Source organism: Ambystoma mexicanum, chromosome 3q (genome assembly GCF_040938575.1).
Source record: "Ambystoma mexicanum isolate Mex_15411 chromosome 3q, UKY_AmexF1_1, whole genome shotgun sequence".
In the NCBI taxonomy this organism is placed as follows: domain Eukaryota; kingdom Metazoa; phylum Chordata; class Amphibia; order Caudata; family Ambystomatidae; genus Ambystoma; species Ambystoma mexicanum.
The window spans coordinates 575,478,615-575,492,389 of NC_090926.1; positions in this window are offsets into that span (position 1 = coordinate 575,478,615).

Sequence of the window (13,775 nt, forward strand, 5' to 3'; positions counted from 1 at the left end):
GCTAATAAAGGGCCTCATCAGGGGTTGGGTGGAGACCTACAAATGCAGCGGTAATGCTATTACGACTGCATTACCACACCGCCCAATCCCAAGTTTGGGCGTAAAGTAGCAGATTTACCTTGCCACTTTATACCCATTTGTGGTGCTATTACTGCAGCGCTATTAGCGCCGGCGGTAACAACACTGATGCTGTCCTAGAGAGTCCTATGGACTCTTAACAAAATGGGAAGAAACAGCCTTACCACAACTCGGGATCCAGCGCTAATAGTGCCAAACCGAGTTGCAGTAACTCTCTTTGCATTGGCGTTATCCTGGCGGATTTACTGATTGGATAGCAGGTGCCGCTAAAATATTATGGGTGTGGCAGACACCTGCCAGTAGCACCAGCAGGGCTACCGCCAGACCCATAATGAGGCCAAAAGTCATGTTAAGTTTTTTTATCATTGATAGTACTGAACACATCAGGGCGCTCTGTGGGCTTTTCTATCATGGATATAAATGTATCCCCGTACCCGTGAAAGGATTTCCTCCTACCACGGTCACACTCCCTATCCTGGGTGTGGAAGCTTGTGGGACTCCTGTGTTCGCATTCCATTGTGGCACTATTGCTTGTTGCATCTGTGCTGGCTGTGTCTGTACTTGTTCTGTCTGTATAGGCGCTTGCTGTGGTTGCCCTTGTGATAGCTGTGTTTGTAAGGCACCTTGCTGCACTTGCTGTATTTGCGGCGCACGCGTCTGATTCTGCATGTGATCTTGGGCATAATATTCTTGTGGTTCTGTATTGTACTGTGGTGAGTAGCCCATCCCCCCTCTTGGAGCTTGCCAGTTCTGCTGTATGCCCCCTGTTCTTTTACACATTCGGCCCATATGTCCTATCCTTCCACAATTCCAACATTGCTGCAGCTGTCTCCCATTAAATCCTCCTACTAATTGAGGTTTTGAAATCCACCTCGTCGTCCTCTACGTTCATTACCTTTACCTCGTGGCCAAACATTATACCCACTTTGATCTATAGGATACATTACATTGTTTCGCTGTGCTGGCTGGCTGAGCTGTGCTGGCTGTACCTCCTGTGTTGTCATGCCTTCACCACTTGTTAACACTGCTCCTTCTATGGCAAATTTAGAAAATTATTTCTGAAACAACTTTGCCTCCTCCTGCTTTCCTCTCTCTGCCTTTTTCTTATTCTTTTCTTGTAACAATCGACAATGATGTACAATAGTGAACTATATTTCTGGCCATGGCTTCGCTTCCATCCCTACTTGTTTCTTCATATGGCGTTGCACTGGCTTGGGCAGTCCCTGACATAAAATATGCTAAAATAATGCTTCTGTTTTATCCCAACGTTCTTGAATCTCTTGAATAAGGCAGCAGGATCTTCGTCCTCACCCATTTTTCTTGTCATAATCACACCCATGTCTCATGTGTCAGGATATTGTACTCTAAGTGCCTTTCATATGTCTGCTCTACAATTATTAAATGGCGCTCCATTGTGTGTCATTATTCTGTGCTGTCACATTCACGTATCCAGCTTGTCTCCAAATGTTGTCAGCACTCTCCCCTAGAATAGCTGCTAGCAGGCCTTTTATGTCACCCACTGCTAACGTCATTCCCGCTGTCATTCTTTCTAACTCATAAATCCATGTTCCTGTGCCTGTAGTCAACTGGGTAATTTACATTTCAAATTGTCTTTCTCCATTTGCGACCACAGGATATATTGTGGCTGTCCTCCCCCTGTCTCTAATAATGGGAATTGTGCAAATCCTGGTCCACAATTGTACCCACCTATGCTCCTTGTCTTCCAGGTGGGGATAGTTTCACCGTTCATTTTCATATTGGTAAAAACCTTAATCTGCTTACATATGGTGGGAATACATCTCTTGCACAGCACGACCGTGCTGTTGGTCGTTCAGTATATGGCGTCGGTTCTGGTGTTTTTTCTTTAGGATCTTCTAAATCTGACCAGTTTACTCCTCTTTCTATGCTTGGGTCTATCAAAAAACCACATCTGCCTTCTCATCGCACTCTTTCATTTTCCTCCCTTTCTTCGTCTGACATCATTATACCTCAGCTTGTATGGCTGTCCTCCCTTTCCTCATCATCAAGATCTAGTATTCTTAAGGGCAGCGTTCTATGCTCTTCCGTTATTACGTCCTCGGGTTTACCTTCTGTTTCCTTTGGTGGAGATCCTCCGAGGCTCCCTTTGGTTTTATAATCATCATCATCCCTCATTTGCCTATATAAATCCCCAATTCTTTTACCTATGTCTTCTGCCTCATGCTCATCAGCCTATGTCTGTTTTCTCTGTATCCCTTGCAACTCTCTGTGTGGCTGTTGTAATACTCTCTCTTCTTTCTTATTTATTTATTTATTTATTTATTCAGATGTGTAAAGCGCACAACAGCCCATGGGCATCGTGGCGCTTGTTACATACATAGCTTAGTTACATATACATGATGATACATACGGTTACAGGCAATAAAATATTTTACATATTTACATGTGATATTATACATATTTATAGAGACGGTTGCATTTTACTGCGAAGGAGTTGGGTCTTGAGTTTCCTACGAAATGCAGGGAGTGAGTCTTCTGTTCTGATGTCTGTAGGTAGTGCATTCCAGAGTTTGGCAGCAATATATGGGAAGCCTAAGCCACCGGCTTTGGCTCTGTTGATACATGGGATGTGGAGTTGGTTAGTGTATTGTGTCCTGGTGGGACGTGTGGAGGAGTACTTGGAGATAGTCTCAGATAGGTATGAGGGTGCGGATAGAGTAAGGCATTTATGTGTGAGTGTGAGGATTTTGCTTAGGGCATCACGGAGAGCGTTGTTCTGCGTGACTTGAAGCCTCTTTAGGTTTTTATCGGATGTGCCTGCCAGAAGGGCATTACAATAGTCTAGTTTTGCACCAATGGTTGCTCTGGCTATTGATAGGCAATTGGGTTTGGATAGGTAAGGTTTTATGGCGTTTATTAGTTTGGGAGTGTGTGCAGAGGAGGAGTTGATGGCGCTAACCTGTCTGGTCATGGTTAGTGAGGACTCTAAGTATACTCCCAGCATCTTGACTGCTGTAGATACAGGGATAGTGGAGTTGTCAATGGTAAAGTTGGCATATAATTTGTCAAGCTTGGTTAGGGTGTTCTTTTGGCCTAGTACGATGATTTCCGTCCTTTGCCCATTGAAGCAGAGGCCATTTACCACCATCCAAGCCTGGATGGTGGAGTAGATTGTGTTGGGTACCTTGGCATCTTTGTAGTATGATCCTGAGAGGGGTAGAAGTACTTGTGTATCGTCAGCGTAATTCGTATACGCGATACCAAGTGAGTCAAGCTTGTCGAAGAGGGACAAGTTGTATAATGTGGGTGCTGTTCAGGATCCCTGAGGGACTCCGCAGTGGATTGTGGTAGGTTTAGCGTTTGCTATATCCGAGAAGACCTTCATGGCTCTTCCTTCAAGGAAGGAGGTGACCCAGAGAGCTGCTTCTTTGGAGAAGTTAGCTGAATGTGTGAGGTATGATGTGAGAGTCTTATGGTCAACCAGATCGAAAGCGGCTGAGAGATCTAGGAGCAGCAGCAAGGCTGGCTTGCCTTTGTCCATGATTTAGGTGATCTGATTCTTTAGATCCACCAGAGTTTTTTCAGTGCCGTGTCCTTTCCGGAAAACAGATTGTCTGGTCCCTAGGATGGAGTGGGCTTCCAGAAAGTGATGGATTTGGCAATGGGCAGCTTTGTCCAGTAATTTCAGGAGGAATGGTACCGTGGTAATTGGTCAGTAGTTATTAGGTTGTAGAGGGTCGGGAGTCATTTTTTTAAGGAGTGGGCGGACCCAGGCCTCTTTGAGACTGGCTGGTATGATGCTTGTTTTGAAATACGCATTGATGAAGGCCGTGAAGAGTGGAGTGAGGCGGTCTGCGTAGTCCTTGATGAGCTTAGGTGGGCATATGTCCCCTTTACAGGGAGAGGGTTTGAGGTTTTTGAGGAGGTCTAAAACTTCCTGTTCAGTGATATCCATGAAGGAGAATACAGGTCTGTTGGAGTTGGTTGACTCGGGAGTTGAGTTGGTTGATTTCGTCCCTATTTGCAATGGTAGGGCTTTGCAGTGGTCTTTAATTTTCTTTTGGAGGAGGTCTATTTTGTGTAATATGGCTGATTGGATGCTTGCACACCATGCTTCATCTTTCAATATTTCATTGGGTGTGTTGGGAGGGGAGATAAGCTCATTGAAGATGGAGAAGATCTCTCTAGAGTGAGGTTTAGCATTGGAGATGCGTGTGTTGAAAGCGTTACCTTTGGCTGAGGTGATGGCTGCTTTGTATTGGTGGGAGATTAAATTGAACTCATTTTTGGCATTGACACTAGGATTGGTTTGCCAGTTTTTCAGTGCTACTCTTTTCGAATGTGCGCAGTGACTGAAGTTCTTCAGTGAACCATGAATTTGTGTGTAATGATTTCTTATCTTTTTTGGCTTCAAGAGGTGCTATCTCGTTAATTGCTTTAGTGCTAATATCCTTGTAGATGTTAGCTAGGGTATTGGGGTCTTTGGCGAAGGGGGGTGCTAGTTCAGGGATGTTGAGGTAAGGGCGCAGGTTGTCCTCAGTGAGCTTTTTGGAGCTTCTCACTTGCGCTGCGGTAGCAGGGGTGAGGGTTTTGGTGCTTTTGGTGATGGGTATAGTGAATTCGATACAGTTGTGATCGGTCCATGGCACGGTGGTGTTAGCGGTGATGGTTGAGAGGCAGTTATGGTCCACAATCCAGTCTAAGATGCGGCCTTTGGAGTGAGTGGGACTTAATACGTTTTGGGTGAAACCCAAGTCATTTAGTTCTTTAGTGAAGGTATCAGCGTTTTTGTCTTTCTCATCATTAAATCCTAAATTGAAGTCTCCTAATAGGAGGGTCTTAATGGAGCTTTTGATGTTATTACTGAGTATGTGGGTGAGGTGTTTATGAGAGTCTAGGGGGAGGCCTGGGGGGCGGTACAGTACGTGAATGTTGATAGTGCTGTTGGGGGACAGTGTGAGTTTAGCAGATAGAAGGTCAGAGTTGCTGGTCCAGGGGTGACTGATAAGTCAAAGGTGGAGGCTCTCTTTGTAGATGATGGCTAGTCCGCCTCCCACTCTTGCTAGTCTGTCTTGTCTGAGGATGGTGAAGCCTGGTGGTAGTGCAAGTACGACGGCGGGGCCAGAGGCTTCATGGAGCCAGGTTTCTGTGATGGCTAGTAGGTTGATGTTGTTGTCGGTTATGAGGTCGTGAATCTCAGTTGCATGGGCTGGGAGGGAGCGTACATTAATGAGAGCACATTTGATGTGGGGGTGTGTGTGATTTTTTTGTGGTGGTGTAGGTGAGGTCTGGTGTGTTGTGTGTAGTGGCAGTGTGGGGCCTGTTGAGGTTGGTGGGTGACTGTTTACTTGTGTTCGAGTGTTCCGTGCGAAGGGTGTGTTTGCGGGTGGTGCAGGAGCCTAGCCTATTGTTTCTGATTGCTGTAGAAGTTGATTGAGTGCTGAGTTCTGCAATCAGTGTGCGAGCTCTGAGTCTTTCCAATCTGCACATAGTTGTGATGCAAGGTGGTGCAGAGCATATGTCTACAAGAGATAGGTATGTTTCCGCTGGGGTAGGTTGAGTGGGAGTGGTGGCAGGGCTGAGCAGTGTTTTCGTTTGGGGTGGGGGGGTGTGATGAGAAATGAGAGAGCAGAGAGTGCAATAAGAAAGGTGAGCAGTGTGGTGGGTTGGGCAGAGAATTTGCTGGTGGCTATGGTCATCCTTGTATGCAGGGTGGCCTGAAGTACAATTTCAACAGAGAGGCCTAAAAACAGCAGTATGCTGATACAATTTTCAGCAGTAGGGCCTAAAATGCAGCAGTAGGCTGATTCAATTTTCAGCAGAGAGGCCTAAAAATAACAGTAGGTTGATTCAATTTTCAGCAGTGAGGTCTAAAAACACAGTAGGTAGAATAGATTTTCAGCAGTAGGGCCTAAAATACAACAGTAGGCAGGCTGATTCAAATTTCAGCAGAGAGGCCTAAAAACAACAGTAGGCTGATTCAATTTTCAGCAGAGAGGCCTAAACATAATAGTAGGTTGATTCTATTTTTAGCAGTGGGGCCTAAAAACACAGTAGGTAGAATAGATTTTCAGCAGTAGGGCCTAAGATACAACAGTAGGCTGATTCAATTTTGAGCAGAGAGGCCTAAAAACACAGTAGGTAGAACAGATTTTCATCAGTGGGCCTAAAATACAACAGTAGACAGAGATGCCCATATATCCTGATACAAGGTAGGTATCAGCGCATGTGAAAGTAGGTTCAGAAAGGGCAAGTGCGTTTATACACAGAGCTAGTATGGTAGCAAATGCACATGTAGTTGAGGTTAAGTAGCACAGGTGCCGGAAAACTCTGCATTTGAGAAAAGGGGTCGATATCTTAGATAGGACTGACAATGGTGGCAGAGGCTGGGGCCGGCATAAAACATGGGAGCTACTATGGGAGCTAGTATGCCGGTCTGCAATGGTAAAATTGGGCCTCATTACGACCCTGGTGGAACGGGTTAACGGGCTCCCAAAAGGAGGTGGACCCGTTAAACCCACTCCGCCACATTACGAGGTCCCCTCCCGGGACCCGGTAAGGATGCCTGGTAAAACCAGGCGTCGTTACCGGGTCCCGCGAGGGAAAGAGTGAGCAAACAACGGGCCACTTGTGATCGGCCCATTGTTTGCTCCCTCTCACATTCCCATTCAGCCCTATGGGGGCTGAAATGGGAATGGGGAAGGTCCGGGCCCGGGTTCCTGGAGGGAGGAATTACCGGGCCCTCCAAACTTGGAATGGCCCGATAATTCCTCATTCTGGGAACCCGGGCGCGATTTCGGCGGCAGCCATGCCGCCAATAGCGGCATGGCTACCGCCGAGGTCGTAATGAGGCCCATAGTATATTCATTATAACATATCAGTGGTAGATCGGGTATACAGTGCTGTCCTGATTCAGGTGTGTACATCTGTGTATGAACATGATGTATACAGAATTCTGTAGGACTTACAGGGGCAAATGGTTCTGGTAGTATAAACAGCGCTCTTTGGGAGATTACATGGGCACATAATATGAGTAGTCTGTGGGGCCGTTGGAGTAGAGGGGTGAGCGGAAGTCCTTACCGGGTGGGGGCAGGCGTGTGGGGGCCCAGTGCCCATCCATCTCCCGACAGGCAGTAGCCTTGGTGATCGTGCCTTTGTGGAGGTACCGGCTTGAGCCTGCCGGCTCGCGATTGGTCCAAAAGAAGAGGCTAGCAGCCAATGCGGATTGGCGCTGAGGCTGGTGGTGTGTTTCACAACAAGGATGGCCGAGAAGAAATGGCAGCGGCCATTTTAGAGTGGCTTTTGCCTCGTGGCATCTGCTGCAGATTAATGCAGTGTGGACAATAAAAAGAATGTAAAGGATGTTTCAGAGGAAGGCGGGGGCATCCAAAGGAACGGATTTAGGCAAAAAGCAGAACAAGGGAAATTAGGGGGGCGATTTACAAGTGTCGTGCTGCATGGATCCTGGTGCCACAATTGTCTGAAGGGTGTCCAGGCATCAATCAAGTACCCCTCGAGGGCACCTCTACGCTGGGACTGCTCCTGCAGGGGAACGGGAGCTCCGGCTCCTCCTGGGGGAGAAGGCAGCATATTTCCATCGTTCTTGTGCTTCGATTGGCACTATGCATCTATTAGCCAAGTGACCTATTTCGCCATCCATTTGTCCCCTACTCCTTCTCATTTCTTCTTCCCGTCTTCACTTCTTCCTCTCTTCTTCATTGCAACCTACGTTCATCCAATCTTTGTGTTTCTATTTCATCCTCCTTATTATCCTCCATCGCTTTCTCTTTCTTTTGTTCCTCATACCTTCTTCATTCTTCCTTTCACTTTCTCTCTCTCTCCTCCTCTTTGTATACTCTTTCTTTCCTTTTCATTCTTATCCCATTCCTCTCTTAATTCTCTTGTTCTTTCAAAACAAGGATCAAGAGACATATAACCCACTAACCAAACCTCAAATTTCTGCATACTTAATTAGTGCGAAAACCCACACAACCATTTCTCTCACAGAAAATCGCACACACTTCACCACACCGCAACAAAAAATAACCAACACATAGATCACATCAACAGCACACGAGGACTTGCTTCGATCCTATATTCACACCAACGCTCAGCCCACAGAACACACCGAACTGAAGCTGCCAACAGGACACCACCTTCTTACTTTCCTATGCCCTCTTCACCCACTAACCCAACCCCACCTCTTTGTTTTCAGATACACCTGAGCGCCTGGAGACCAACTCCCTTTGTGCGCTATATAAATACTTTTAACATTAACATTCTCTTTCTGTAACACCATCAATGCCCTTTCCATCTAACTTGAGTAATATCTGTCCTCCCATCCACTCATTCTGCACTACTGTTTCTTTCTTAGCTTTGTCCTTCCCTTCTTTTGGTCTCTTAGCTTCTTCCTCTATCTCTATCCGTCTGTCCCTTCTTTCGTCACGCTCTTTATATTCATCACGTGTTGACATGTATTTATGTTCTTTAATCTTGCTTTCTTCCATGTTGTTCTCACTGTTTTAAGCAGGGTGCTCAACCGTCATATTTACATGCCTCGCCACCGCCTTTAGCTCCTTTAAAGGATAGAATCTCTTTTTTTCGGTATCTGTACTGCTGTTTTCAGAAGTAGAAAGAGGAGCCAAGGGCTTTTCATGCACTGCTTTATGCTGATTAAGCATCCACTCCTTTTCGGGTGTGTCTTCCTTCTCGCTCTGATACATATTCCATAGCTCTAAAACGGGTAACCTTTTCTGTAACTTCTTCTCTGTATATGCAGCATGTAAGTGTGTTGTCATGTATTGTAACATAGTTATTGATAATGAAGCTTCTTGAGGCCAAGGCATATACATTTTATCAGCTGTGCCTTTTACCTATTCAGAATGGTACTTCCTATTCGTGGGTGTATATCTCCGTAATGTCTTACACAGATGTAGCAGGGGTGTGTCCCCCATGATGACAAGTCATTTTTGACTGTCAATACATACCAAACCTTTATTCCGTTAATACGTTTTATCGAATACACCACAATAATCAATTTTGGGCAAGCATCATCAATCGCCGCTCATTTCCAAAACACAACTTTTCAACCAATTTTAAAAACAATTATACTCTCTTTATTCCTTTATTTATAGTCCTTTCGATTCTTACTGTCCTGCTGTTTTGTTATTAATTCTCTAAGAATCTTCTTTTATTTATTATTTTTATTCATCTTTTATCCTTCTTTGATTGACGTCAATCGCTTTATTATAGAGTCTGATAACCAGCTAGATTATTACGATCGTTTTATGCCTATTAGTTTAACCACAATAAACTTTTCACGCTGACATATTTATAACCCCGAACAAGTGTGAACATTTTATTTCGCCGTACCTTGCTGTCTCTAGTAAATGTATCTCATCTCAGGTTTACACCATTTTGGAGTTTGACACGCATTCTTCATCTCGCCCTTGCCTGAGGAATTCCTAAAAACACCCCACTTGGAGTTTAATGTGTGTCCTTCTGTCACCTTGGAACCAGGAATCGAGGTATCTCTCTCTTTCTTTGACCCAAATCCTGTTTATATATTTGCGTTTATAATACAGTCCCTACCCTTTTGTTTGCCACTTTTGATGCTCTACTTACATCCGTTGCTCAGCTTGAGTGCATTGGTATCATCTCTTCCCCAAAATACCACTTCGTCTTCCGTCTGCGGGGTGCCAGCAGGGACTGGACCAGAATTTCTTCTAAGGGTCCACCTGCTGACTGACTCTTTTTCACACGTGTCTTTTTCTCTGTTCTCCACAGGAAACTCTGCATTAGTCTCAGTGCTTTAAGTGGGCCGGGGCCTGCCGGGGCCGGGCCCCGGCAGTCTCCAAAAAGTGAGGCTGAGCCGGGGCCCTGCCGGGGCCCCCCAGCCCCACCACGCCATGGCAGGACGCATTATCCCGCGCGGCCGCAGCCGCAACGAGAGATGCGCCCGCCAGTTAAACGTCAGGCAAGCTGACAGAAGTGCCAGCCAGCCACAGCATCGCTGTCACTGGCTGGCACTTCCGTCAGTCTCTGTAACTTTCTCTGATGACCCCTCATCTGAGGGGCCATCAGAGGAAGCTACAGTGCCTTAGTTCCCCTCGCCAGGTCACTGACCCTCAGCGAACCCGCGGGCTCCATGATCTAATATGTAGATTAGATCACGGAGCCCGCGGGTTCGCAGAGAGTGAAAGACGCCTCGGGGTCAGTGCTCTGAGCAGACATCACTGAGCCCGAGGCGCCTTTCTCCTTTGGCAAGGATTTATAAAAGATGCCTTCAACTGTGTACGTTTAAGCCATCTTTTATACACGTAGAAATATTTCTATGTTTATAACAGATGGCTTGAATCGTACACAATTCAAAGCAACTTTTATAAAGCTTTGTCGACGGACAAAGCCACCTTGGGTTTTGTCCGTCCTCAACGCTTTATAAAAGATGCCTACGTTTCAAGACGTCTTTTATAAACATAGACATATGTCACAAATGTCTATGTTTATAAAATGCAGCTTGAATAGTACACAAACCATAGTAAGGTAAGCACACAAGTGTGCGTAACTTACTATGGTGTGTGCACTTTCAAGCCACCTTTTATAAACATAGAAATATGTAACATTGATATGAATATAAAAGGAGGCTTGAAAAATACACAAACCATAGTAGTACGCAAACAAATATATAAATGCTCAAATACATTTATATATTTGTTTGCGCACTTTACTATGATTTGTGCACTTTTAGGCCACGCCCACAATGGAGGCCACGCCTCCAAACGAGAGCCCCCCCTCAATTTCTTACCCCACTTAAAGCACTGATTAGTCTGACTAATGGTGGAAGTCGTCGAGAATCAGAGAGGAGGGATCTGGGCCCAGGAGACTAGATCAGAACCACTGCACCGCTACCAAAATGTGCAGTAGCACCTGGAGCATTCCAAGAGCTAGATGGAATTACCAAATATCTTATCTTAGACACAAATAACCGGACAGACTCATAGAATATGGTAAAGTACTACTTTATTATCAGCTCAAATAAAGTAGGGATACCTGGTGAACAAACAGATTGCAGCTCACACACTCTCAACTACATTTCGATTATAGAAAGGCTTTATACTTCAATGTATGTCAACTATGACATCATCATACGTGGCAAACAGTAAAACCTATCGAAAGGAGGGATTGGTTAAGGGAACATATATACTTATATTTTATTTGCGTGTTAGTAACATATTTGGCGGTTCCCTATCAGTTAACCCTTTAAGTGCCATGGATATTCCCCGCCCCCCCAGTGCCAAGGGCTTTTTTGGTGATTTCGGGATGTGGCCATTCAATGGCTTGTAACGTTTTTGTTACATGAGATATCTCGGCCAAATTTGGCTCCTTTTTTCCCACATGTAGGTGGTCGTAATGCCACCCAGGAATTCTAGGTTGCTGTAGGGGGGAAAATAAGCAAAAAGGGCGAAAACGTTGTGTTTTTTTCAAAAAATGTGAATAAAATGATGTACAAAGAAGCCTGTGGTTTTTTCCTTGGAAGAGCTAGGAACAAATGGTTTGCTGTGCCGAATTCCCCAATTTCCTGGCTTTCAAGAACAGGTTGAGTGGAAATGAAAAAAAATATTTTGATGTGGTTATCAACTGTTTTGTGAGAGGTAGGCAATTTTGGCCATTTTTGCCAATTGGACATGCATGGACGGAATGGAAGAAAAGGGTAGGAAAGCCAAATTGGAGGACAGAAACGCATATATTTCTGAAAAGTAGACAAAATTCCAAGTTTAGGAAGGGGTGATTTGCGTAGGTCGGGCAACAACTAGGTAGGGGAAAATGCCGTAGATTGGGGGAAAAGCGGGAAAATGACCGAAAAAAAGGTATGTGGTGGACATGGTTGGCTTGGTACGGCAATGGCTTCTATGAATTCTACATTCCCCCGACTCTTGCAGTTAGGAAAGCACACATTTTGTGTAGTGTTTTACAAAACAAGCAATACCACAAGCAAAACACTGAGCCATGGTACACAGGCGTTTTATGCTTACGGCCTGAACAGATGCAATTAGCATGTGTAAATCAGGAAAACCAATGTGGTGAGGAATGGCAAGCATACTGTTTTAGAAAGAGCACAGGCAGACCTTTTCAAGGGTAGGTGACTTGTGCAGGTTACAAAAGTGTATGGTGCCTAAAGCAGCGACTAAATGTAGGACACATTTGGGAAATGAAAGGGTTGTGTGAGAAAGGGCACCAGCAAATGGGTCAAAACGTTAGGAACCCACACAAACACAACAAATGTTATACCTTCCCGCGTTCCCACAGGTGTCTCGATGAAAACGGTACCTCACATGTGTGGGTGCACCTACCTGGGCGCCAAAGGGAAAGCCTAAAACACAGGTAACACCAAGTCTGTTTTCACACCTGAATTTCACACTTTCTGCAGACGGGCGCACCATACAGCTATGGGCCTCGGGTGTCCAAGCCACCAAGGAAAACAGGGAACCCCATGCATTTCCGAAAAGAGGACACCCGTGGGAATCCGCAGAGGTATGATTTGTGCAAATCGGCCCCGAATTTATTACCCAGACACCCCCGCAAAGTTCGAAATGCGGGAGAAAAAAAACACATTTTTTGCACATTTCACTCGGCTCACCCAACGAAACACGCCGCCAACAACATTGGCCTACCGTCCCGCGTTCCCACAAGTGTCCTAATGAAAGCAGTACCTCACATGTGTGGGTGCACCTACCTGGGCGCCAAGGGGAAAGCCTAAACAGAGGTAACCCCAAGTCTGTTTTCACACCTGAATTTCACATTTTCTGCAGATGGGCACACCATACAGATATGGGCCTCGGGTGTCCAAGCCACCAAGGAAAACAGGGAACCCCTTGCATTTTGGAAAAGAGGACACCCGTGGGAATCCGCAGAGGTATGATTTGCGCAAATCGGCCCAAAATGTATTACCCAGACACCCCTGCAAAGTCAGAAATGTGGAAACAAAAATGCATTTTCTGCACATTTCACTCTGCAAACCCATCTAAACACGCTGCCAACAGCACATGGCCTACCGTCCCGCATTCCCACAGGTGTCCAGATGAAAACGGTATCTCACATGTGTGGTTGCACCTACCTGGGCACCAAGGGGAAAGCCTAAAATACAAGTAACCCCAGGTATGTTTTCACACGCGAATTTCACACTTTCTGCAGACGGGCACACCATAAAGATATGGGCCTCGGGTGTCCAAGCCACCAAAGAAAACAGGGAACCCCATGCATTTCCAAAAAGAGGACACCCGTGGGAATCTGCAGAGGTCTGATTTGTGCAAATCGGCCCAGAATTTATTACCCAGACACCCCGCAAAGTCCAAAATGTGGGAAAAAAATGCATTTTCAGCACATTTTACTCGGCACACCCATCAAGACATGCTGCCAACAACACATGGCCTACTGTCCCACGTTCGCACAGGTGTCCCAATGAAAACGGTAACTCACATGTGTGGGTGCACCTACCTGGGCGCCAAGGCGAAAACCTCAAACACAAGTAACACCAAGTCTGTTTTCATACCTGAATTTCACACTTTCTGCAGACGGGCACACCATACAGATATGGGCCTCAGGTGTCAAAGTCACCAATGAAAACAGGAAACCCCATGCATTTCTGAAAAGATAACACCTGTGGGAATCCGCAGAGGTATGATTTGCGTAAATCGGCCCAGAATTTATTATCCAGACAC